General features: G+C 36.8%; 1 protein-coding gene across 2 annotated transcripts in view; it reads right to left on the bottom strand.

Annotated features, from left to right (window-relative positions):
* The window catches only part of SLC7A2 (solute carrier family 7 member 2), a 189,279-nt gene that overhangs the window by 117,925 nt on the left and 46,149 nt on the right, over positions 1-25,205 (bottom strand). Inside the window, exon 1 of one of the 2 annotated variants that reach the window (XM_053703919.1) lies at positions 2,321-2,461. The exons of the other annotated variant lie outside the window; for it this stretch is intronic. The gene's annotated coding sequence lies outside the window, so the exon portion shown is untranslated. Of the gene's footprint in view, positions 1-2,320; positions 2,462-25,205 lie in introns of those variants that run through there. 2 annotated transcript variants of the gene reach the window in all.

Consider the following 25,205-nt stretch of genomic DNA (forward strand, 5'->3'; position numbering starts at 1 on the left):
TTACTCACATGTCCATGTCAACAAGATGTATTTCTTACAAATATTTTAACTTTTTACATTTATTTATTAATTCCAAATCTTGCATAACATTCAGAAATCTGTGTATATCACTGAATACCACGTATGGCAAGCATATAAAAATTCCCCTCCATGTTAGAAAAAAATATATATACTTTCCTTAACTAGATATATCCAATAATTAAAGGGACATAAAACCAAAACATTTTCTTTTGAGTCAGATAGAGCATGCAATTTTAAACAACTTTCTAATTTACTTATTTTATCAAACTCTCTTCGTTCTCTTGATATCTTTTGTTGAAATGCAGGGACGTAAGCTCAGGAGTGTGCATGTGTCTAGAGCAATATATGGCAGCAGTTTTGCAAGAAGCATATACTATTTCCTGCAATGTAGTGCTCCAGACACCTACCTGGGTATCTCTTCAACAAAGATTACCATGGGAATGAAGCAAATTTCATAAAATAAGTAGAATTGTTTTGTTTTGTTTTTAAATTGTATGCTCTGTCTGAATCACAAAATTACATTTTTGGGTTTCATATCCTTTTAAATAACATCAACTGAGAACTATAGTGGAGCTCCTGTCACTGACTACAGTTATAATTTATATGTTTTTAGCAATTTTTTCCAACTTTTAAAGGATGTGCTTAGAGAACAATTATTTTTGCTACATGTGATACAGATAGACCAAAGGTTGTCAAGCTTTGAATCCAGTCACATTAACCCTCTGTGTATTCTACTTTGTGATTAGTCCCCTCAAAAACTCAATGCAACAGACAGAAACCAATCCTAATTCTGATGAATCCCTCTAAAGTAGAAACAATCTGCTGTGCTTCTAAGTTTCCTTGAAAAAAACCACACATGCATATATTTAATACACATGCAAAGAAGAAAATCTATACATAAAGTGCATCAATAACCTAAAAAGCTAAGAAAGTGTGGCTTTAATCAGCATTTGTTTACCCAGAAATGTTAAATGCCACGGAAGCACAACAATGTACTATGTGAAATGTTCTCTAAACTGAACAATTTTACCCAATGACACTTGTATTGGGAGGATTTTTCAACCACTTTTTCATCAAGTGACAAAGCCAATCCTAACCAGTCTTTTATGGGTTATTAACTGCTCTGTGTATATGGACAGATGACAAAAAAGGGAAAAAATACCCAAAGCATGGATTTTCTGAACAGCTCTATGGCTCAATTAAATGAATCAAATCCTGTTACAGATGTTTTAAAAAAAAGCATTAACACAATTTGATTGGGACAGTTACAATATTTCATATAAGAACATTAACAGACAGCAGCCATTTGAGAGAATTAATTCTACCAATATCACAGAATGTGTTTGCCTGGTTAACAATTTACCAGAACTACAGTTAAAAGGAAGGTACACAAGGGAAAAAAGGAACAGTTAAGTAAACTAAACTTGACCCTCACCTCTCTTTTAGATAGATGCCAGGAATTAATTTATCTGCAAGATGACTAAACATCTGATTTGTTTTTCCAAAATTAATGAAAAAATATTTTTTTAATAATTTTATACTTTTCAACAGGACCAAAAAAAATAATATGTACAATTTACTGCACTATATATTTTATTACATGGTTTGATTCACAGTATACAGTCTTGGACAGCTGGGGAAAATAAATGGAATGAATACAAAAGTTAAAACCAAATCACTTCAATTAAAAGTAAGCTTCATGTTGCTTTACAGAACAAAACTGTTTAAGGTATAACGGACTGAAAGCCAAGATGACAATCATACAAATGTAAAATACTTTAGATTAGGATTAATGTCATAAGCATCATTAAGGCATTGTTAAATAAGAGGCTTACACCTGTTACTAATTCTGATGAGCATGAACTGATTGGGTGTATAATCATAATATTTATCATCATTAAACGGATTAAAAAATGCCTATTGAAAATACTAGAGAAATGTCTGCTGAATCCTAGCTGTTTGTCACGAGCAACTTGTTAAAGGAATTTCCCAATAAAACTGACTTCATGAAAGGCAAACAATTAATTTCCTTATATACTGACTGATACTATATCAATATTGTTTTATTTCTGTAATAATAGCATATTTTTAAAATAAACACATTTGTACACATGTGTATCAAACCGTATAATAAAAGGTATTAAATTAAATAAATTATACTTTTCTTAACCCACTAAATTACATTTTAAGCTGTAATATAAAGTTTGTATACCACGCACACAATTTAGAATTACAAACAAAAATGATAATTTTTCAAGAAGAGAATATTAAAAAAAAATATCTATGGGAAAGCACTTACCAAAAGTAATTTGTACGTAGTATCTTCTTCAAGGGAACATTAAATTCTGGTTGAGAAAAAGCTTACTACACTTTCATAAGTAAGCACATCCAGGCAAACAATGAGGAACTGAATTGCTAGTGTGATCTTTGAAGCATATATCCAGCCCACAGAGCAACTAATCTCTGTCAGATGAATGTATGAGCATCAGAGTCATTTGGAGTAGGTGGCCTCTCTTGATGACAGGAACAGAGAGTAAGCAGTATTTATACTCCAGTTGGAGGAGGGTATATATGATTGGTTGATTGCTACTACAATGCAGAACAATTTTATTACAAGCTGTTGAATATATTATAATGCAGTATTTTTCAAAAGCTAGAACGGAAATTGAAGTGTTCTTTACGTCTGGACTTCCAGATATTCTTTATATAGACTTAACAGTATATACAGTATGTCTCAGTAACAAGGACACATTTGAAAAGACCTCAAAACAGCCCAGGTAGGAAGCATGTATAAAATTGCACCCATTCTACAGATAAAGTACTAAAAGGCAAACAATCCAGAATAAAAAATGGCAACCATAAGGCATATTATCAATAATTAAATCTGATTAAAAAGCTGCTGTTACGTCTGATTTCTTACATAGACTCTAAAGGGACATGAACGTCAAAACAACATTTTCAAGAGTTCCAATTTACCTCCATTATCAAATGTACTTTGTTCTCTTGATATCCATTTTGAAAAGCATACCTAGGTCTTTAACACTATAACGCAGCAGTGTTTTTAACAATATATAATTCCGTAAATAATTAAAGAAGCTTTTTGACATTCATGACCTTTGTAGACACAAAAAATATGCCACAGGTCCACTAAAACCAAAATAATATATTTATACAATGAATAACATCACAGAAAAATTCTGCTGTTTCTTAAGACAGAGAAGTGGGAAGCCAGAGTTTTATCCTTGCGCTGTATTGTGGAGGGCATACACTGTGTATATTATTTAGTTGTCCACTTCAGCTCTGGTGAACAACTCTTCACACCTGAACAGGCAAAGCTGCACTAACAGTGCTGAAAAAAATGTATAAAACACCTTCCCTATTTGTAACATTAAGCAATCAATTATGATAAGCCAGTGAGCAAAGTGAAACATTTTTTTATTTTAACTGAAACAAGTTCCCATTGGATGAAAACACCAGTCTCCCCATATGAATTGTTCTGCTCAATCAATACACCTCATGATTAGTATTGCATCATTTATGACACATTTTCCAATTTAGTCTGAACAAACATTTTCAATATACTTTTTTTCCAGACTTTTGGTAATGGTAATTCCAAAAATATCAATATTTCCCCAAATAATTTAGTTCATACTCATCACTTTAAAGATGCTGATTGGTTTGGGAGATTATATATATATATATATATATATATATATATACATACATACATACACTCTTAGTTCACATAAGTTAAAGAATGTCACTTCCTACCTCCAAAATGCATCACCTCTTTTTATAACATGAGATGTGTTACAGCCAATTACATTAACCGCCATGTTTTTTTAACCCCTATTATATAAAGCATGGGATACTCACTTTATAAACAGAAATGAGTCTTGCATTCTGCCCTATGCTAAATGACATCCTCCCGACGTTTAGCCATATGGAAGATGCTGAGGACTGTGGACAATTTGAGGGTGAACAGTTAAATCTAAACATAAGAGACAGGCTGAAGTTTTATTTGCATATGTTGTACTATTCTTTTATAAGGCCAAAGTTGGATTTAAAGAAAAAAAATGGAAGAGATAAATGAGTCCTATTGTAGGTGCCATCAGATCCCAAGGGGAGTTTATTGCTGTCCGTGAGAAGAAGCTTTATGATGGTCACCAGGATTCAGTAAGTAGCTATGAATGTTTTAATTTTGTGATAAGATACACGGAAAGTGAGACAATATTGCTATATCTGGAGACTTGCCGCAGCCAATATAGGCCTGATATGATAATTTATATACTTATATATATATATATATACACACACACACATACATATATAGTATCCCACAAAAGTGAGTACACCCCTCACATTTTTGTAAATATTTTATTATATCTTTTCATGTGACAACACTAAAGAATTGACACTTTGCTACAATGTAAAGTAGTGAGTGTACAGGCTGTATAACAGTGTAAATTTGCTGTCCCCTCAAAATAACAACACACAGCTATTACTGTCTAAACCGCTGGCAACAAAAGTGAGTACACCCCTAAGTGGAAATGTCCAAATTGGGCCCAAAGTGTTAATATTCTGTGTGGCCACCATTATTTTCCAGCACTGCCTTAACCCTCTTGGGCATGGAGTTCACCAGAGCTTCACAGGTTGCCACTGGAGTCCTCTTCCACTCCTCCATGACGACATCACGGAGCTGGTGGATGTTAAAGACCTTGCGCTCCCCCACCTTCTGAGGATGCCCCACAGATGCTTAATAGGGTTTAGGTCTGGAGACATGCTTGGCTAGTCCATCACCTTTACCCTCAGCTTCTTTAGCAAGGCAGTGGTCATCTTGGAAGTGTGTTGTGGGATACTGTGTATATATATATATACAAATATATTCATGAAACCAGCCTGCACATGCTTCGTTAAAAAGTCCAATTTATTCAACAAATATAAAAGGATTAGCTGCTAGAAAGCAGCTTACAATAATAGCAAAAGGTGACAATCTAACATGTTTCGGCCGTAGTCTTAATCATAAATACACATACACACACATTATATATATATATATATATATATATATATATATATATATATATATATATGTGTGTGTAACTAATACACACATACATACATATATTGCGATTGCGATTTTAATCACATTTTTAAAAAAAATAACTTTACTCATCTATCTGTTACATGACACACAGCTCTCTAAAACCTTACAGTTGTGTTAGTTACAGCAAATTTGTGATCAGAGGTTACTTAGAGTTGTGCAACATCAGCCTATGTTGTTCTTACACTGTGTGTTACCTGCTGTCCCCCTGGCTGATTGCGCTCCCAGAGAGGCCCTAGCAAAGTACCTTATACCTGCCTACTACATTATGAAGTAGCGCGTTGCTTATACACTAACCCTCACATCGTCCCTGTACAAACACTCATCTTGCAGCGGGAAAGTAGCGAGGGTGGGGCCGAGGATGAAGCCACAGCCCAAAGAGGAGGCACCTCAGACTGGTGCACACACAGAGGCCATGTTGTCAGTGGCATGTCTGGAAGTTGTTTGAGGGTTTCTCTCGTGCCTTACAATATGGAGCCCTGAGTTACTGCACTGGGATCTTTAATGGACCGCAAACAGCTAAAGCAAATATTTACCCCCAGGCCTGCAGCAGAGAAGGCTGATACCACTGACAAATGAAGCGTGAGCGCAGCTTTTTTTTTTTCTTTTAAAACAGTTTTACTCAGCAGCGGAGCTCTCCTGTACGTCATAGGTGACGGGGTTATAAAATCGCATACTCCCGCAATTCGAAATCATATATATATGATATATATATATATATATATATATATATAAATATTAAATATAGGGGGTGTGAGAGAGTAGGTAATATTGCTAATTTGCTTTAAATGGTGCCACCCTTATAGTAAATATAAAATATAAAAGAAAGATAGAAAAAAATACCAGGGTATATAAGATTACCCTAGAACAGCAAGGGAATAAACGGCACACATAGAAGACTTTCAAAAATTTATTTATAATAATTTCCCAAAAATACACTTAAGTATATAGCGATATCTTATCTGTCAATATCAGTTACCACTAAAGACAGCAAAATCTAAAACATTTTAAGTGCACTTAGACCTAATACTTTCCCTATGCTATAAATTACAAAAAGACATCATAAACAATAAGGGGTTAACCAGAAAACTCATGTTTATAACGAATGTTACATAGAATCTAATGTTTATAGGACATTTATAGTAAGTAGGCAAAATACATGTTAAACATATGGCTGCAGTCCAAACAGAGGTGAACTATATTATGTATCAAAAAGCGCTTGTTTTTCCTCTTTATATATACCAGGGAATCTTCTCTTAAGGCAAATAAATGTGCCGCAAGTAGTACTGCTGGATAAAGAGTCTCTAGCAAGTGTAATAATTCAGTTGGAAAACACAGCATATACTTAGCTTAAGTCCTCCGGTTTTTGTTGTTTCCACTTGTCTTCTGCTTGCAAGCACCTGTGATGATTACTTGGCGTGTGACATCAGCAATAGTGGGAGTGGTCTCTCGTCACCAGGGACTATGAGTGGCTATAGACAGAAGGATCCATTTGAATCAATTTTGCATTGTAAGTTTTGCCAAGAACTTTGACAAAATGACTGTATCGCAAAGTTATGTATATGTTCACCTATCGTATAGGCACATCTTCCATTGCACTCCAATAGCACACTCCTCAAAACCACTTACTCCACTGTCGGAGTCACACCTGAAAGATTCGTAGCTCACTTTAAAGGTACAGCTGCATGTATAGAGCCAAAATGTCTCTGAAGAAACAAAAGATTCAGGGAATAGGCCTGGACAGGTGCACTAGAAATCCTGGCCCACGGTACATTCGACAGGTACCTGGGTTCTCATAAACACATAGTGCCAACGCACGTTTCTCCCCCACCTCCAGTATGTGTTACAGGGGATCATCAGGGCATGTAGAGTCCTCAGTGGACTTCCTCTTTTATGCAGATACCTAATTGCTTACAGGTGTTTTTTCCCAAGTATCCTTGCAACACCTTAAAGCTGTATCACTTTTAACCCTGTATTTCAAAAAAGCCTCTCAAAACTCAAAATTGTGTTAGAAAGTAATAGGTAAATATGTTTTGGTTCAACCTAATTCCTGGTTACCCCCAATACTTTCAAATACACAACAGAAGAGATAGAAATTACCCTCTAAACTGGCGCACACTTCAAACAGATGTTTATTATATTTAAAAAAAAATGAAAATTTATAAAAAGTGGACAAATTCAAGCTTATCGTTTAAACCTTTTGGGAATCTAGTTCCCAGTCTGTAGATCCATTTCGCCTCTTTTTGCAGGAGGACCCTATCATTATTTCCACCACGTCCATTTGTGATGCCTTTATCTATTATGATAAATTTCAATGAATCTACATTTTTATTGTGTACATTACAAAAATGCCTGGCAACATTAGTTTCTCTGGAGTGGAGAATATCGTCCCTGTGCTCCTGTACTCGGTCCTTCACCAATCTTTTCGTTTTTCCAACATAGAAAGCCGGACAGGAGCACCGCAGAAGATATATCACCCCCTCCGATTTGCAGTTAAAGAAGAATCTTATATCAAAGATCTTTCCATCCTGGACAGAGAATTGTTTAGTGCTATCCATGTGGGCACAGTATACACAGTGCCCACATGGAAAGCTACCCTTAATACCTCTGTCCTTTCTCAGCCAATCAGAGGCCGAAGGGCCCCTTGAGAATTGGCTCCTCACCAGTTTGTCCTTTAAACTTTGTGCTTTTCTAGCTGTTAGCAAAGGTGTATCCCCCATCACACTGTTCACTTTTTCATCAAGGGATAGGATGTGCCAATTTTTCTTGAAAACTGACCTTAGACTCTCCCATTGATTATTAAAATTAGAGATAAATCTAATTTTATTAGTTTCATTTTTAGAATTATTGCGATATAGTAAGTCATCCCTGGACATATTTCTTGCTTTCCAGAGAGATTTCTTGAGGCACTTGTTAGAATAACCTCTTTTTAGGAATCTCTCTTTCATTAGGGCTGCATGAGTGTCAAACTTGGAGAGAGAAGAGCAATTTCTCCTCAGACGGAGGAATTGGCCATACGGGATCCCTTTTTTAAGGTGGTTCGGATGGCTACTATCTGCATGTAATATATTGTTAGTTGCGGTCTTTTTCCTGTAATTTTCCGTCACTATTCTTACTCCCTCTTTTTTCAAAGTCACATCTAGAAAATTTAGTTCTACTGTATTGGTTTCTGACGTCAGGATGATGTTCTTGTCGTTGTGGTTAAGGACCGCAACGAATTCATTGAATTCTTCTGCCGTCCCATCCCACAGGACAAGAACATCATCCACATATCTAATCCATAGTAGCACTTTGTCCTCAAAGATCCTTGAATAGTACTCAAAGATCTCTGATTCCCAAAGGCCCAGATGTAGACATGCATATGTGGGGGCACAAACTGCCCCCATCGCTGTCCCACACAGTTGGCGAAATATCTGTCCGTCAAATGAAAAAATATTATTTTTCAAGACAAACTCTAACAGGGAGTAGACAAATTCAGTATGTTCAGCATATGTTGGTCCTCTGGTCTCTAAGAACCTCCTTATTGCTGCTAAGCCTATTTTATGTGGTATGGAGGAGTAAAGACCCTCTACATCAAGAGATGCCAGAATGGTCTTTTCATTTACTACTACTCCATCCAACTTTCTCAAAAGATCGGCTGTGTCTTTAACATATGATGTTAAGGTTAGTAAAAAGGGTCGCAGGTATTTATCAACATACTCCCCAATTTTTTCAGTTGCACTCCCTATTCCCGAGACTATAGGCCTTCCCGGGGGGCACTGCATGTTTTTATGCAGCTTTGGCAATACATAAAAGACAGGCATAACTGGATGCTCAGGATATAGGAATTTGAACTCATTTTGGGTAATTACCCCTTTGCTTCTTGCATAATTCAAAAGTTTAAAAAGGGAATTTTGGACATGGACCAGAGGGTTGCCACCAATTTTTTCATATTGCTTTTTGTTATTTAGCTGCCGTTTGACTTCATTCACATAAAAATGCTCATCAAGTAAAACCAAATTACCGCCCTTGTCGGCAGGCTTTATCACCAAACCTTTGGCCATACTTAGTTCTTTTAGTGCTATTCTTTCCCTAGGTTTTAGGTTATCAAAAGTTTGTTGGCTCGATATATCTTCTATATCTTTCTCCATTTGTTTTACAAAAAGATTAACCGCTGGAACCAGGGAAAGTGAAGGCATATATGTTGATTTTGGTTTAAAGGCATACTTTCTATCCACCAAAGATTCTCTCTGTGTGTCATTATCAAAAACAGCTTGGTTTTCAACAAGAAGTAACTCTAAATCATTAAGGGCCACTTGATCAGTTGCATCTAACATATAGTTGTTATCTGATTTAGATTTCATAATGACAGACAGGACAATCTTTCTTGCAAAAAGATGTAGGTCTTTTATGACCTCAAACTTGTCAATTGGTGTATTGGGGCAGAAGGACATACCTTTTTTAAGGAGTTCGATATGAGCTAGGTTTAGAGGAAAAGAGGAGAGGTTTACTATCTGTAGTTCCTCATCCATTGGGGTTTTTAAAAGCCCCTGCGTAATCCCCTCCCTCTGTACCTCCCCCTGCTCTGTGGAGCCTGGTCCCCTCTCCCTCTCTTTTCTCTGGTAGGATATCTCTTTTCCTTCCCTTGCCCCCCATAAGGGTCTCTTCCTTTTTCCCCTTCTGTTTTTCCTCCTCCTTCTATTTGTGTATTTGCTAGGGAGTTTTTTGAGGGTCCTGATTCTGAGTCTGACATATCAGTCCCGGAGTCATAGGTCCCTTTCTGAGATTTATATGTGTAAACCCTGCCATTTTTATAATCATCCTGATCTCTCCTTAGTTTCCTACATTTTCTTGATTTAATGTCAATTTTCAACTTTGAGATATTTGAGCTTGTTTCTCCATTCAATTTCTCAAATTTAGGGTCACATTCGAAAGAGTTAACCTTGATCATTGCTGTTTCTGCTTCCCCCTTTACTTTCTCTAACCTTTTATTGTTTCTTTTGATCATCATTTCCATTAGATCAAGGGAGGTTGAGGAGAGTTTCTCATTCCATTCTTCTATGAAAGAGTCTCCCTCCTCATCCTCCCTTGTATTGGCACCTGGATCAAGTGACAATCTTAGTCCCCTAGGGATTATTTTCTTTTCAATATAGTTTGCCAGACTAGCATTTTCTGCCTTAATTTTCAATTGTCTACTCAAAAGGTATCTATATTTTCTGAAAGCACTGAAAATAGTTACCACTTCTTCATCATTTTCATCATTCCCCCCACTAATATCATTAGCCAGAGAATCTTTGAGTTCTGCCTCCCATAAATCATCTGAGAGAGTGTACGCCATGGTAGTGGCAGCTGAACAAAGACAGACAAGATTGTGGGAAAATGTAGGAGTTTTGAAACTAAGAACTCCTTAAGCAATCTACTCCAATCTCACCAGAAAAGGACAATTGAATCCTCAAATTATTATCCTCAAAAAGTAAAGACTAAATATAGGGGGTGTGAGAGAGTAGGTAATATTGCTAATTTGCTTTAAATGGTGCCACCCTTATAGTAAATATAAAATATAAAAGAAAGATAGAAAAAAATACCAGGGTATATAAGATTACCCTAGAACAGCAAGGGAATAAACGGCACACATAGAAGACTTTCAAAAATTTATTTATAATAATTTCCCAAAAATACACTTAAGTATATAGCGATATCTTATCTGTCAATATCAGTTACCACTAAAGACAGCAAAATCTAAAACATTTAAAGTGCACTTAGACCTAATACTTTCCCTATGCTATAAATTACAAAAAGACATCATAAACAATAAGGGGTTAACCAGAAAACTCATGTTTATAACGAATGTTACATAGAATCTAATGTTTATAGGACATTTATAGTAAGTAGGCAAAATACATGTTAAACATATGGCTGCAGTCCAAACAGAGGTGAACTATATTATGTATCAAAAAGCGCTTGTTTTTCCTCTTTATATATACCAGGGAATCTTCTCTTAAGGCAAATAAATGTGCCGCAAGTAGTACTGCTGGATAAAGAGTCTCTAGCAAGTGTAATAATTCAGTTGGAAAACACAGCATATACTTAGCTTAAGTCCTCCGGTTTTTGTTGTTTCCACTTGTCTTCTGCTTGCAAGCACCTGTGATGATTACTTGGCGTGTGACATCAGCAATAGTGGGAGTGGTCTCTCGTCACCAGGGACTATGAGTGGCTATAGACAGAAGGATCCATTTGAATCAATTTTGCATTGTAAGTTTTGCCAAGAACTTTGACAAATGACTGTATCGCAAAGTTATGTATATGTTCACCTATCGTATAGGCACATCTTCCATTGCACTCCAATAGCACACTCCTCAAAACCACTTACTCCACTGTCGGAGTCACACCTGAAAGATTCGTAGCTCACTTTAAAGGTACAGCTGCATGTATAGAGCCAAAATGTCTCTGAAGAAACAAAAGATTCAGGGAATAGGCCTGGACAGGTGCACTAGAAATCCTGGCCCACGGTACATTCGACAGGTACCTGGGTTCTCATAAACACATAGTGCCAACGCACGTTTCTCCCCCACCTCCAGTATGTGTTACAGGGGATCATCAGGGCATGTAGAGTCCTCAGTGGACTTCCTCTTTTATGCAGATACCTAATTGCTTACAGGTGTTTTTTCCCAAGTATCCTTGCAACACCTTAAAGCTGTATCACTTTTAACCCTGTATTTCAAAAAAGCCTCTCAAAACTCAAAATTGTGTTAGAAAGTAATAGGTAAATATGTTTTGGTTCAACCTAATTCCTGGTTACCCCCAATACTTTCAAATACACAACAGAAGAGATAGAAATTACCCTCTAAACTGGCGCACACTTCAAACAGATGTTTATTATATTTAAAAAAAATGAAAATTTATAAAAAGTGGACAAATTCAAGCTTATCGTTTAAACCTTTTGGGAATCTAGTTCCCAGTCTGTAGATCCATTTCGCCTCTTTTTGCAGGAGGACCCTATCATTATTTCCACCACGTCCATTTGTGATGCCTTTATCTATTATGATAAATTTCAATGAATCTACATTTTTATTGTGTACATTACAAAAATGCCTGGCAACATTAGTTTCTCTGGAGTGGAGAATATCGTCCCTGTGCTCCTGTACTCGGTCCTTCACCAATCTTTTCGTTTTTCCAACATAGAAAGCCGGACAGGAGCACCGCAGAAGATATATCACCCCCTCCGATTTGCAGTTAAAGAAGAATCTTATATCAAAGATCTTTCCATCCTGGACAGAGAATTGTTTAGTGCTATCCATGTGGGCACAGTATACACAGTGCCCACATGGAAAGCTACCCTTAATACCTCTGTCCTTTCTCAGCCAATCAGAGGCCGAAGGGCCCCTTGAGAATTGGCTCCTCACCAGTTTGTCCTTTAAACTTTGTGCTTTTCTAGCTGTTAGCAAAGGTGTATCCCCCATCACACTGTTCACTTTTTCATCAAGGGATAGGATGTGCCAATTTTTCTTGAAAACTGACCTTAGACTCTCCCATTGATTATTAAAATTAGAGATACATTTTTTTAAATATAATAAACATCTGTTTGAAGTGTGCGCCAGTTTAGAGGGTAATTTCTATCTCTTCTGTTGTGTATTTGAAAGTATTGGGGGTAACCAGGAATTAGGTTGAACCAAAACATATTTACCTATTACTTTCTAACACAATTTTGAGTTTTGAGAGGCTTTTTTGAAATACAGGGTTAAAAGTGATACAGCTTTAAGGTGTTGCAAGGATACTTGGGAAAAAACACCTGTAAGCAATTAGGTATCTGCATAAAAGAGGAAGTCCACTGAGGACTCTACATGCCCTGATGATCCCCTGTAACACATACTGGAGGTGGGGGAGAAACGTGCGTTGGCACTATGTGTTTATGAGAACCCAGGTACCTGTCGAATGTACCGTGGGCCAGGATTTCTAGTGCACCTGTCCAGGCCTATTCCCTGAATCTTTTGTTTCTTCAGAGACATTTTGGCTCTATACATGCAGCTGTACCTTTAAAGTGAGCTACGAATCTTTCAGGTGTGACTCCGACAGTGGAGTAAGTGGTTTTGAGGAGTGTGCTATTGGAGTGCAATGGAAGATGTGCCTATACGATAGGTGAACATATACATAACTTTGCGATACAGTCATTTGTCAAAGTTCTTGGCAAAACTTACAATGCAAAATTGATTCAAATGGATCCTTCTGTCTATAGCCACTCATAGTCCCTGGTGACGAGAGACCACTCCCACTATTGCTGATGTCACACGCCAAGTAATCATCACAGGTTCTTGCAAGCAGAAGACAAGTGGAAACAACAAAAACCGGAGGACTTAAGCTAAGTATATGCTGTGTTTTCCAACTGAATTATTACACTTGCTAGAGACTCTTTATCCAGCAGTACTACTTGCGGCACATTTATTTGCCTTAAGAGAAGATTCCCTGGTATATATAAAGAGGAAAAACAAGCGCTTTTTGATACATAATATAGTTCACCTCTGTTTGGACTGCAGCCATATGTTTAACATGTATTTTGCCTACTTACTATAAATGTCCTATAAACATTAGATTCTATGTAACATTCGTTATAAACATGAGTTTTCTGGTTAACCCCTTATTGTTTATGATGTCTTTTTGTAATTTATAGCATAGGGAAAGTATTAGGTCTAAGTGCACTTAAAATGTTTTAGATTTTGCTGTCTTTAGTGGTAACTGATATTGACAGATAAGATATCGCTATATACTTAAGTGTATTTTTGGGAAATTATTATAAATAAATTTTTGAAAGTCTTCTATGTGTGCCGTTTATTCCCTTGCTGTTCTAGGGTAATCTTATATACCCTGGTATTTTTTTCTATCTTTCTTTTATATTTTATATATATAAATATATATACATACACATACATAAATATACATACATACTAGGACTGGGCGATATGGGTGAAAAAAATTACTATAACGCCTTAATTTTCCAATAAAACGTTTATTTAGCACTACAGAATCTTACTGTACATGTTTCTCAATGTCCAATACACTCTTGGAGCATAAAAATACAAACCAGAAGTATATTGTATGATACTTATGTATGCCTGGTATACCTCAATAAAAAACTTTGATTAAAAAAAAAATACAAACCAGAAAATAGTTAAAATAAAATTAACTAGTGCTACCTGTGCTGTAAATACATAGTAGAACTGTTTGTTTAACAGTACACTACAGAATCTTACTGTACATGTTTCAATACACTCTTGGAGCATACAAATACAAACCACAAAAAAAAAAAGTCTGTAAGGTGCTTTAAAGTTTTTGTACAATATTCACTTTATTGCTCACAACTTTGAGCTGTCCAACCGCCACACCACCGCTTCACCACCGCCACACCACTCCCAGATGACTCCCACACACTCTTCAATCTCTTCCAAAATGGCCGTTTCGCAGTCATTCTCAGGTCTGCCCACGGCCGCACACTGGTCCGCCTCTCATCCTCCCTCTCTGCCTCCGTTATGCCGATCTGAATATTTTTAAACTGCGGCGATTAAAGGGACAGTCTACCATAGAATTGTTATTGTTTTAAAAGATAGATAATCCCTTCATTACCCATTCCCCAGTTTTGAATAACCAGCACAGTTATATTAATATACTTTTTAGCTCTGTGATTACCTTGTATCTAGGAACCTTCTTCCAGCCCCCTGATTACATGACTGTGACTGTTTATTATCTATTGTCTTAAATTTAGCATTGTTTTGTGCTAGATCTTAAATAACCCCCTGTGCCTAAACACAGTGTTATCTATTTGGCCCACGTGTACTTTCTGTCTCTTTGTGTTGAAAAAAGATTTAAAGTGATAAAAGGCAGCCCTCAAAGGCTTAGAACTTAGCATATGAGCCTACCTATGTTTAGTTTAAACTAAGAATACCAAGAGAAAAAAGCAAATTTGACGATAAAAGTAAATTGGAAAGTTGATTAAAATTGAAAGTCCTATCTGAATAATGAAAGTTTAATTTATACTAGACTGTTCCTTTAATTGCTGTTTAAAACCGCATCTGCGATTAATCGTGTAGCCCTAATACATACACATATATAAATATACATACATATACATATATAAATATATACACATACACATATATAAATATATATACATACACACACACCCCAAATAGTCACTATGGAATAAAATTTGATAACACTTGATAAGACCAGCGAGTGCTTCGTCTAAACAACACACACACACACATATATATATATATATATATATATATATATATATATATATATATATATATATATATATATATATATATATATATACTGTAGCAAAGAAGCACTCACTGAACGATTCCAACTGTGACAAAAGACTTTAATTCAAACGAGTGACGTTTCGGGACAATAGCAGTCCCTTCCTCTGACAAGCTAACAATGTGAAAAAGCAGGCCTTAAATAGGCTCCAAAAATACCCTCCCCATAAGTGTGACCAATCATGGTCAAGGTAACAAAACCTATCTTACCAAGTAACAAATAGTGATCGATATTACAATAGTGCAAAACAAGTTAATCAAGTGAATTAAAACATAGGGCCCCGTGTTGCTAATAGAGTGGGGGGAATAATCTCAGTCCAACCATTTATAATAAGCTGCTAAACGACTATAAACAAAGTAAAAAAACGACCAATCAGTGTGGTCCCAGTCATGTAGATCGTAATTCCACCAATGGGCAGTCAACTGACTTGTGGGAATCATAATAGTACCAATCAGCAGCCTAATAGCATTCTGTATCAGAAGCGTCATACTTCTACGCTCTCCAGATACGCCCACCTGTCACTGAAAATGCCTGTTGCATATAGCAACACAGCAAAAACATCTTGCTAAATCTGACCAGATCGCTGCTTGCCAGTCATGGACAGACGCAGCGATGAGCTCGCCATAGAAATCACAGCGGATTTCCTTCAGAGTTATTGTTAGTATTACCCGTATCAGATAACAAAGGCGTTACACAGCCAAACTAATGCTGTCAAAGAGATGGCGAGATCTAACCAATCAGCAGTATGTCCACACCCCCATGGGCGTAACAAGACCATCGCTATGTTATTGTCCGCCTCTATGACTCTATATCAGAAATGATGGGCTAACCTATTAAGATAATCACACCCATCTAGAAGTGACAAGCAGTTTTCATCTAGGACCACACACATGGACAATGGCGAACATGGCTATATTCGTGTAACATTACCAATAAGTGTTAGTTGTTTATTTCATAACAACAAACTGTGATTCTAATACCTATCTGTTTCTACGGTCGCTGCATGCAGACTCATATTCTGTGCATCAATCAACATCCTAAAAATAAAGTGTAAACAGTGTAAACGGAAACAAATGAACCTATATGTATATATAAAAAGGGAAACCTATATGCATAAAACCTATATGTATAAAACAACATATAAGCTATTCTATATCCCTAGTTAATAATAACGAAAAAGTGAGATGTATATCACTGTCGGTTCCTTGTGAGGGCACCGCAAGCTTAGTATCTAACCATAATTTTGGCACAGATTATGGGTTTGGTGTGAGATAGACCACCCAAGCTAGAAAGCAACACGGAGTATACACAAAGTGAAACATACAATTAAATTAAGATAATGTTAAAATTAATTCGTCCATATAATGGACACAATAATACCAACATAATGTTAAGAGAGCCACCTATGGATATTACATAAGGGCAATATAGGACAGAGAAATCAGCATTGTCTTCGGTTACATTGTGCTCTTCAATCAGTCAACTGTATTCAGGGTCTAGAACTATTAGAGGTCAAGAGAACTCAATAAAAAAAATATAAATAAAAAATATAAATAAAAATTAATAATAAATAAATGAATAAAAATAAAAATAAAAATAATAATAATAAATGAAAATAAAAATAAAAATAATAAAATAAAATGATAATGGTAGAAAAATAAAAGGTAAAAAGTAAAAATAATAATAAAGTAAAAATAAAAATAAAAATAAATATAAATATAAATAAAAATAGATAAAATTAAAATAAATAAAATTAAAAATAAATATAAATAAATAAAATAAGATGATAAAAATAAAATAAAATAAAATAAATAATAAATGAATAAAATAAAAATAAATAAAGAAAATAAAGAAAATAAAATAAAATAAACAAAGAATAAACATAAATGAATGAAAATAATGAATGTAAAATAAAGAAAATAAATATAGATGAAGATAAATAAGATATAAGAAAGACAAGAGAAAAAAGGAGAGGAAACTGAAGAAGAAGAAAAAAGCCAATAGTGGATTAGACAGAAACAGCCACCATACCGATAATGAAAATAAAAAAATAAAAAAAGAAACCACAATAAGTATAGATACGAAGGAATCAAGAAGTCAAGTTGGAAAGGAAAGAGAAATAGAGAAAGAGTGAAGACTAGGAACTAATGGATCATGAGCTCTCATTGAAATGGACATCAATATTCATATAGCCTGGGTCTCAGCGTTCATAGATAACATTGCCATCCTGTGTGGGTGTTAAGACCCCTGGGACTGAGGGTACCAAGTTCATAGATCCACCTTGATTCTTTGCGGAGTAGCATGTTATCTCTGTCTCCCCCCCTCCGTGGGGTCGGTACGTGGTCGATCAGTCGAAATCTCAGATCGTTGACAGTGTGGCCTGCCTCCAGGAAGTGCCTTGCGACCGGTTGGTCTGCCTTTTTGTTTCTTATGGCCAAACGAATGCTGGACCTGTGGTTGGCCATTCTCGTCCTTGCATCGTCGGTTGTTTTGCCAATGTAAAATTTCCCACAAGGGCAGTTCAAAAGATATATTACGTATTGGGTGGTGCAAGTCAGATAGTACTTGATCTCGTATGTCCTGTTGCTTTCAGGATGACGAAAGTGGGAGCCAGTGATCATCCCACTGCACGTCACACAGCTAATACAACGGTAGCACCCTTTCTTTTTCGTCCTCAGCCATGTCCTTGCACCCCCTTCTGGATTGACATCTGCTTTCACAAGATGATCCCTCAGATTTCTTCCTCGAAGAAACCCTATCCTTGGTGCCTTCCAATTCTTGAAAGGCAGAGTATGGTCTGCTTCAATCAGTTTCCATTCTTCCTTAATCGTATGGGTTAGTGGTATAATATCTGGTGAATATGTGGTCACAAAGGTGAGTTGATCTCCTTGTTTAGATTGGGACTCTTCTCCTGGTTCACTCGTGCATAACACACCTGATTTAATCTCTAGCAGATCCTTATGCTTATATCCTCTCTCCCTAAAGCGCTCTGTCATATCCTGTAGTTGTTCTTCGCACAATACCTCATTGGTATTATTTCTAATCACCCGTTGGTACTGGGCTTTAGGGATATTGTGTATAAGGCTAGGCTGGTGGCAGCTTCTGGCATGCAGTAATGAGTTTCGGTCCGTAGCTTTACGGAACAAAGTTGTACCCAATCTCCCATTCACCTTGAAGACCCTAACATCAAGGTAGTCCACCGTGGAATGACTGATTGTGTGGGTAAATCTAATGGGACTTTCAAGTGTATTCAGATCCTCAATCCATTGTGTTAGGCTATCTTCTCCATCAGACCACACCAGGAACAGGTCGTCTATATATCGACAGTAATACCTGATGTTAACGTTATTGAAGACCTTCATGATGGATGTCTCATAGAATGCCATAAACAGGTTGGCCAGCGATGGGGCCACATTGGACCCCATCGCTGTCCCTGAGATTTGTAGATAAAATGTAGTGTCAAAAAGGAAGTAGTTCTCCCTCAGGCATAATGAGAGGAGACAGATAATAACTTCTTCTGATGGGCCAATGTATGCTGCCTTCCTGAGTGCATGTGTAACTGCTGTGATGCCATCTTGGTGTGGGATGACCGTGTAAAGGCTAGACACATCAAGAGTGACCAAAAGGTCTCCATCAGTGATGTCCTCCAACTTCTTGATGCCCATGATGAAGTCATTTGAATCACGTATGTATGATGGCAGAGATTGCACCAAAGGCTGTAGGTAGTGGTCAACAAATTGAGCTAGTGGTTGGAGTAGCGAACCCCTCGCTGAGACAATGGGTCTCCCGGGAGGGTTATAGGCATTTTTATGCACCTTCGGTAGAGTGTATAGCAGGGGGATTATTGGATGTTTCCGGCTTAAGAAATTATAATCTTGTTGTGTGATAAGTGTCCTCTCTTTGAACTCCATTAGTATAGTGTCGATTTTCAGTTTAAGCTTCACAGTTGGATCGCTCCTGAGTGGTGTGTATGTCTTCTTATCAGACAGTTGTCCAAGAATCTCTTGCTTATAGTATGCGGTGTCCAGTAGGACTATCGCCCCACCTTTGTCCGCTGGGCGGATCACTACTGAGGTGTCATCTTTCAAGGTTTTAAGGGCTATCCTCTCACTCTTGGTGAGATTGTCTCTGATCCTCATTTTAGGTCTATCCTTGATGGATGTGGTAAGAAAATTTGTATAAGTATGGATAGTAGAGTTATTGGAAGAAGGATCAAATTAAATTTACACTCTTGTTCTTGATCATAATTAAAGAATTCTCTGAGTCTTAAGTTCCTGCCAAACCTCTGGATGTCTATGTAGGCATCAAATTCATTGACTTGCATGGATGGCACAAAGGATAAACCCTTATTTAGTAAGCTCACTTCAGACTCAGTTAGAGTACGTGAACTGATGTTAATTACGTTATTCTCTATATTCTCCGTTGTTGGTGGCGGCGGGCAATGCCCCCCCCGCCTCGTGTGTGGCCTCCGCCTCTTCCTAAAAAACGATTGGCTGTTGGATGAGCTGCCAGTGGAGGTAAAGCTGCTCGACTGGCACCAGATGTCTCCCATTCGCCTCTGTTGCCCCTTGAGCGGGTCATAACTCCTCTTTGGGTAGTGGCAGAATTTTCCAGTGGGGTCTCTGGGCCTGAGCTATCACCAGAGCTAGTGTCAACCGTTGTCATCGATTTTTTAGTGTGTCTACGTTCACGTCTCGGTCGGTATGTCCTCCTATCTTCTGGGGACAACATCCACCTATAGATAGATTTATAGGTGTAGTCCTGTGTGACCGTCTGAAGCTTGCGGTTCTTGAAGGCTATCAATTCCTGTTTGTAACTCTTAATCTGAAGACTAAGTTTGGATATATATATATCCTTCAGAAATAACAGCAACCACACAGGATTTCTTCAAGAAAAGGTGTCAAATGTATTGACGTTTCGGGGAGTAAACCTCCCCTTCCTCAGAACATAAAGTGTACACAAACACTGCACCTTAAATAAGCAAACCAATAAACAACCACCTCCCACATCCTGTTTAGAAAAAGGCGCCAACATTGCATCCTTTTCCGGTTCCACCATTGTTACCCGGAAATATTCTACTCAATCACTTCCAGTATGTGTTTACATATTAAAAAAACAATTTCTTGATTACAAACTTTCAAAATATCATAACATACCACATTATGCACTAATACATTGTGTATCAAACAATCACAATATTTAACCATATTCATATACTTCCGCGGCACAACACTACCGCTTCTATAGTGAAACAAAATCCGGAGGTTAATCAACCACTTCCCGTACGTTATGGCAAGCATTTATATGTGTAACTGATATAAACAATGAATGTCTTATTACACTATAATGACATCCTAAAGCTTTCTTTACCTGTTATATAAATATACACCTCTTTGTTGCCCAATCTTTAAGTGCTCAATACTAACATCGTTACTTACTTCTGTTAATATCGTGTGTCCGGCTCCGGAAGTTACGTCACTTCCGGTTCCGGTTACCTTATGTCACACGTGTTTAGTAACGTTCATTTTCGCTAATGTTGGTCTACCTCATCCTAACTAGAACAGGTAATATATTACACACCACTCCTAAGAACTATAATAAGAATTTGTGCTACTCATGCAACAACAATAAACCAAAATACTTAAAAGGATTATATAATAAATTGAAATGAAAGAAATTATATCAACATAGGTCTAGAAAATTGTTATCTTGCACTTTAATACTGGTTAATATATATGTTTTGCACACATTCAAAGTGTTATGTTAACCAAATCGCACTTGCATGTTGTCACCAATTACGTTCAATGTTAGTTACGGTGGTGAGAACACAAATGGTAAACCCGGTAAACCAGGTGTAAGGATTAACATCCAACCTGCAGGTCTCGGGCAGAGATATAGGGTGGTGGCATGAACCACTACTGATCCAGTGCACCCCCCATGTACCTCCACAAATCACACCTACACAAACCCCTATCCACCGGCAGGAGTATGTACACACACATATATATATATATATATATATATACATATACACACATACACACACATACATATATATATATATATATATATATACACACACACACACACACACACACACACACACACATATATATATTTATTTATTTATTACGGTCTTGTTTTTTTTTTATACAAGTAGTTGGCTGATCTCAGTTGTCGCACTGGAAACTGGCAGAAAGGCAAGTACGAGGTGACCTAGTCATAAAGGGACTTGTGATCTGCAGAAATCTCTCCACTAACAGCATGCCAACGAATAAAACCGAATACAGTTCAGCTACTGAAACAGCAAGTCTTGTTATTGTCTACTTTAGCATAAAGAGTATATAAGACTATATGACTTGAAAGAAAGTTTGGATTACGATAAAGTGCGCCATTCTTAACATCTTTCCAGTTTACTTATATTTTTAAATTGACATCTCTCTCTGTTTAGCTTTTGTTGCGATTTAGTGAATTTCCAGGAGAGCAAGCTCAGGAGAGTAGAGTACATTTTTCCACGCCATATGGTAGCAGGGTTTGCAAATGTGGGTGGTTAGCAAGTAAGTCCATTACATATATACCCTAGGTGTATACTAATATGGCTAGTCTGGGATATCTGTTTTCAGATAAAGACCATTGTTCAAGTATAGATAAATAATCTTGAAAGCACAACATACAGTGCTATATTCCAAAAATAATCAGGTTCAAAAGAAATTCCCATTGTTATTTGTGTTTTTTTATTTAATAATTTAGTCACGCTAACAATATTTGCTTTGTATGGTGGATCTTAAAAATGCTTTCTTTTCTCAATTGTGAAAAAAACACCTAGAAAAATATATGATTCAAAATGTCAATCTTTATTATACAGAACAAGCAAATATTGATTAAGACCATCTACTACAAAATGTAATTTGATGAATTATTATTATTATAATTTATTTGTAGAGTGCCAACAGATTCTGCAGTGCTGTGTTTAGCACTTTATTACGTTGTGAGGGCATTTGTAAAGGAATTTTAAAAAATACTTTTTTTTTTAAGTTTTTTTTTTTTTACTTTTAATATAAAATAAATGGAAATTATTTAGAACTGTGGTTACCAAACATTTTCCAGCCCCTGTCCCCTTGGTTCCATAAACTCATCATCAGTGTACTCCTAGCTAACCTCTACAAAAATATTAAACATTTATTCAAATTTTATTTATTTATTTTGTTTAATTAGTTAAACATGTATTATCCTGATATTGTAATAAAAGTTATTAAAAGTTGACAGTGACTGTCTAGTAGTAGTGATATTATTTAGTAAATACTAATTACAAATCTATTCATCTGATTTATGGGATTGATAAAATGACTAAGGTATCAAGTTGGATCCAGCAACACGCCAAACCATCTTTAGTGCTGTGCCGTTTCAGACAGGGTTACTCCACAAAACCCAAAGTACTTATTAATTCACTCCAACACAGTCTCCTTTATGGCGACGTTTCAAGCACTCAGCTCTTAATCATGCCATAAATAAAATATTAACAATGTCCAATAGATGGCTATGCAATACAATGGGAAAACCAGAAAGTCTCTCTTTGTATTAAAAGTAGTTCCCTGACTCCTCCCCTTTTACGTCTATTAATATTATCAATAATTTGCCAACACAGTTGGCTTACTGAATGGTCTGCATCTAGGAAATGGGATGAGGCAGGGGCTTCCTTATTTTTACACCTAATGTTAGATTAGAGACAGGGAATTACTTTTAAAACAGAGAGAACATTTCTGGTTTTCCCTTTTGGAAACTATGAATCATAAACCTTTGAACAGAGAAAAGAATTTGGCTGTCTTTTTGTGATTAAATGTTGCTAAAACCTCTGTGTATAGAAATGACATTCCTTAAATTATATTGAGCTTATTTGCTGGAAGTGACTACTAGGCGGCACCTTTAATTTTAATTAACTTTTAGTAAGGGGATATATGGTCTGGTACTTTTCTACTCTATGGAATATTTTATACCAATACATTAGAAATTGTAAATGTGTTAATTATGGCATGATTAAGAGCGGAGTGCTCAAAATGTTAAATATTTCTGTTGACCCTATGTTTCAATAAAGAGTCATACAAGAGACTGTGCTGTTGGAGTGAATTGATAAGTGGTACCAGTTTCTCAGTGTTTGGTTTTATGTCACTTATTAGTAATCTTAAATCACCATATTCAGACAAATGGAGATGATTTCTTTGCTTGGATTATAGTTATACAACTGTACAAATAAACTTTATGGAAAATATATTCTGCTTACCAAAGTGTTATGTAGTGCACACTGCACAGTTTATTTCTGGTGATTAAAGACTAGAAAACCATTATCAGATGACTGTGCATAGCTACTCAGACAGGCCCAACAGGCCTTTTGCGGTAACATGTCAATTGTAAAGAAAGAAAGTACTTACGCTTTAGAAATCTAGGCTAAAGCGTAACTAATTATGATCATTGAGCTTGAGGGGGCCCACTAGCATTTCTCTCTTTCTCTCCTTATCTACAAATGCCGCCCTATGGTAATCCCAGTGTCCCTTCCATCTCTCATGCCTATCAGTACCCCCTCAGTAATACTACCGCCTCCAGGGGGCAAGGAACCACTGATTAAGAACATCACAGACATTACAGATCACAAACAAAGGAAAATCAGAGCAAAAACATAATTTATGCTTACCTGATAAATTCCTTTCTCCTGTAGTGTAGTCAGTCCACGGGTCATCATTACTTATGGGATATTAACTCCTCCCCAACAGGAAGTGCAAGAGGATCACCCAAGCAGAGCTGCTATATAGCTCCTCCCCTCTACGTCACACCCAGTCATTCGACCGAGAACCAAACGAGAAAGGAGAAACTATAGGGTGCAGTGGTGACTGGAGTATAATTAAAAAATTTAGACCTGCCTTAAAAAACAGGGCGGGCCGTGGACTGACTACACTACAGGAGAAAGGAATTTATCAGGTAAGCATAAATTATGTTTTCTCCTGTTAAGTGTAGTCAGTCCACGGGTCATCATTACTTATGGGATACCAATACCAAAGCTAAGTACACGGATGACGGGAGGGACAGGCAGGATCTCTATACGGAAGGAACCACTGCCTGAAGAACCTTTCTCCCAAAAACAGCCTCCGAAGAAGCAAAAGTGTCAAATTTGTAAAATTTGGAAAAAGTATGAAGAGAAGACCAAGTTGCAGCCTTGCAAATCTGTTCAACAGAGGCCTCGTTCTTAAAGGCCCAAGTGGAAGCCACAGCTCTAGTAGAATGAGCTGTAATCCTTTCAGGAGGTTGCTGTCCAGCAGTCTCATAGGCTAAGCGTATTATGCTACGAAGCCAAAAGGATAGAGAGGTAGCAGATGCTTTTTGACCTCTCCTCTGTCCAGAATAAACGACAAACAGGGAAGAAGTTTGTCGAAAATCTTTAGTTGCCTGTAAATAAAATTTCAGGGCACGGACTACATCTAGATTGTGCAGAAGTCGTTCCTTTTTTGAAGAAGGATTAGGACACAATGATGGAACAACAATCTCTTGATTGATATTCTTGTTAGTGACTACCTTAGGTAAGAACCCAGGTTTAGTACGCAGAACTACCTTATCTGAATGAAAAATCAGATACGGAGAATCACAATGTAAGGCTGATAATTCAGAGACTCTACGAGCCGAGGAAATAGCCATTAAAAACAGAACTTTCCAAGATAACAGCTTGATATCGATGGAGTGAAGGGGTTCAAACGGAACACCCTGTAAAACGTTAAGAACTAAGTTTAAGCTCCACGGC

The sequence above is a fragment of the Bombina bombina genome, chromosome 2 (genome assembly GCF_027579735.1).
Source record: "Bombina bombina isolate aBomBom1 chromosome 2, aBomBom1.pri, whole genome shotgun sequence".
In the NCBI taxonomy this organism is placed as follows: Eukaryota; Metazoa; Chordata; class Amphibia; order Anura; family Bombinatoridae; genus Bombina; species Bombina bombina.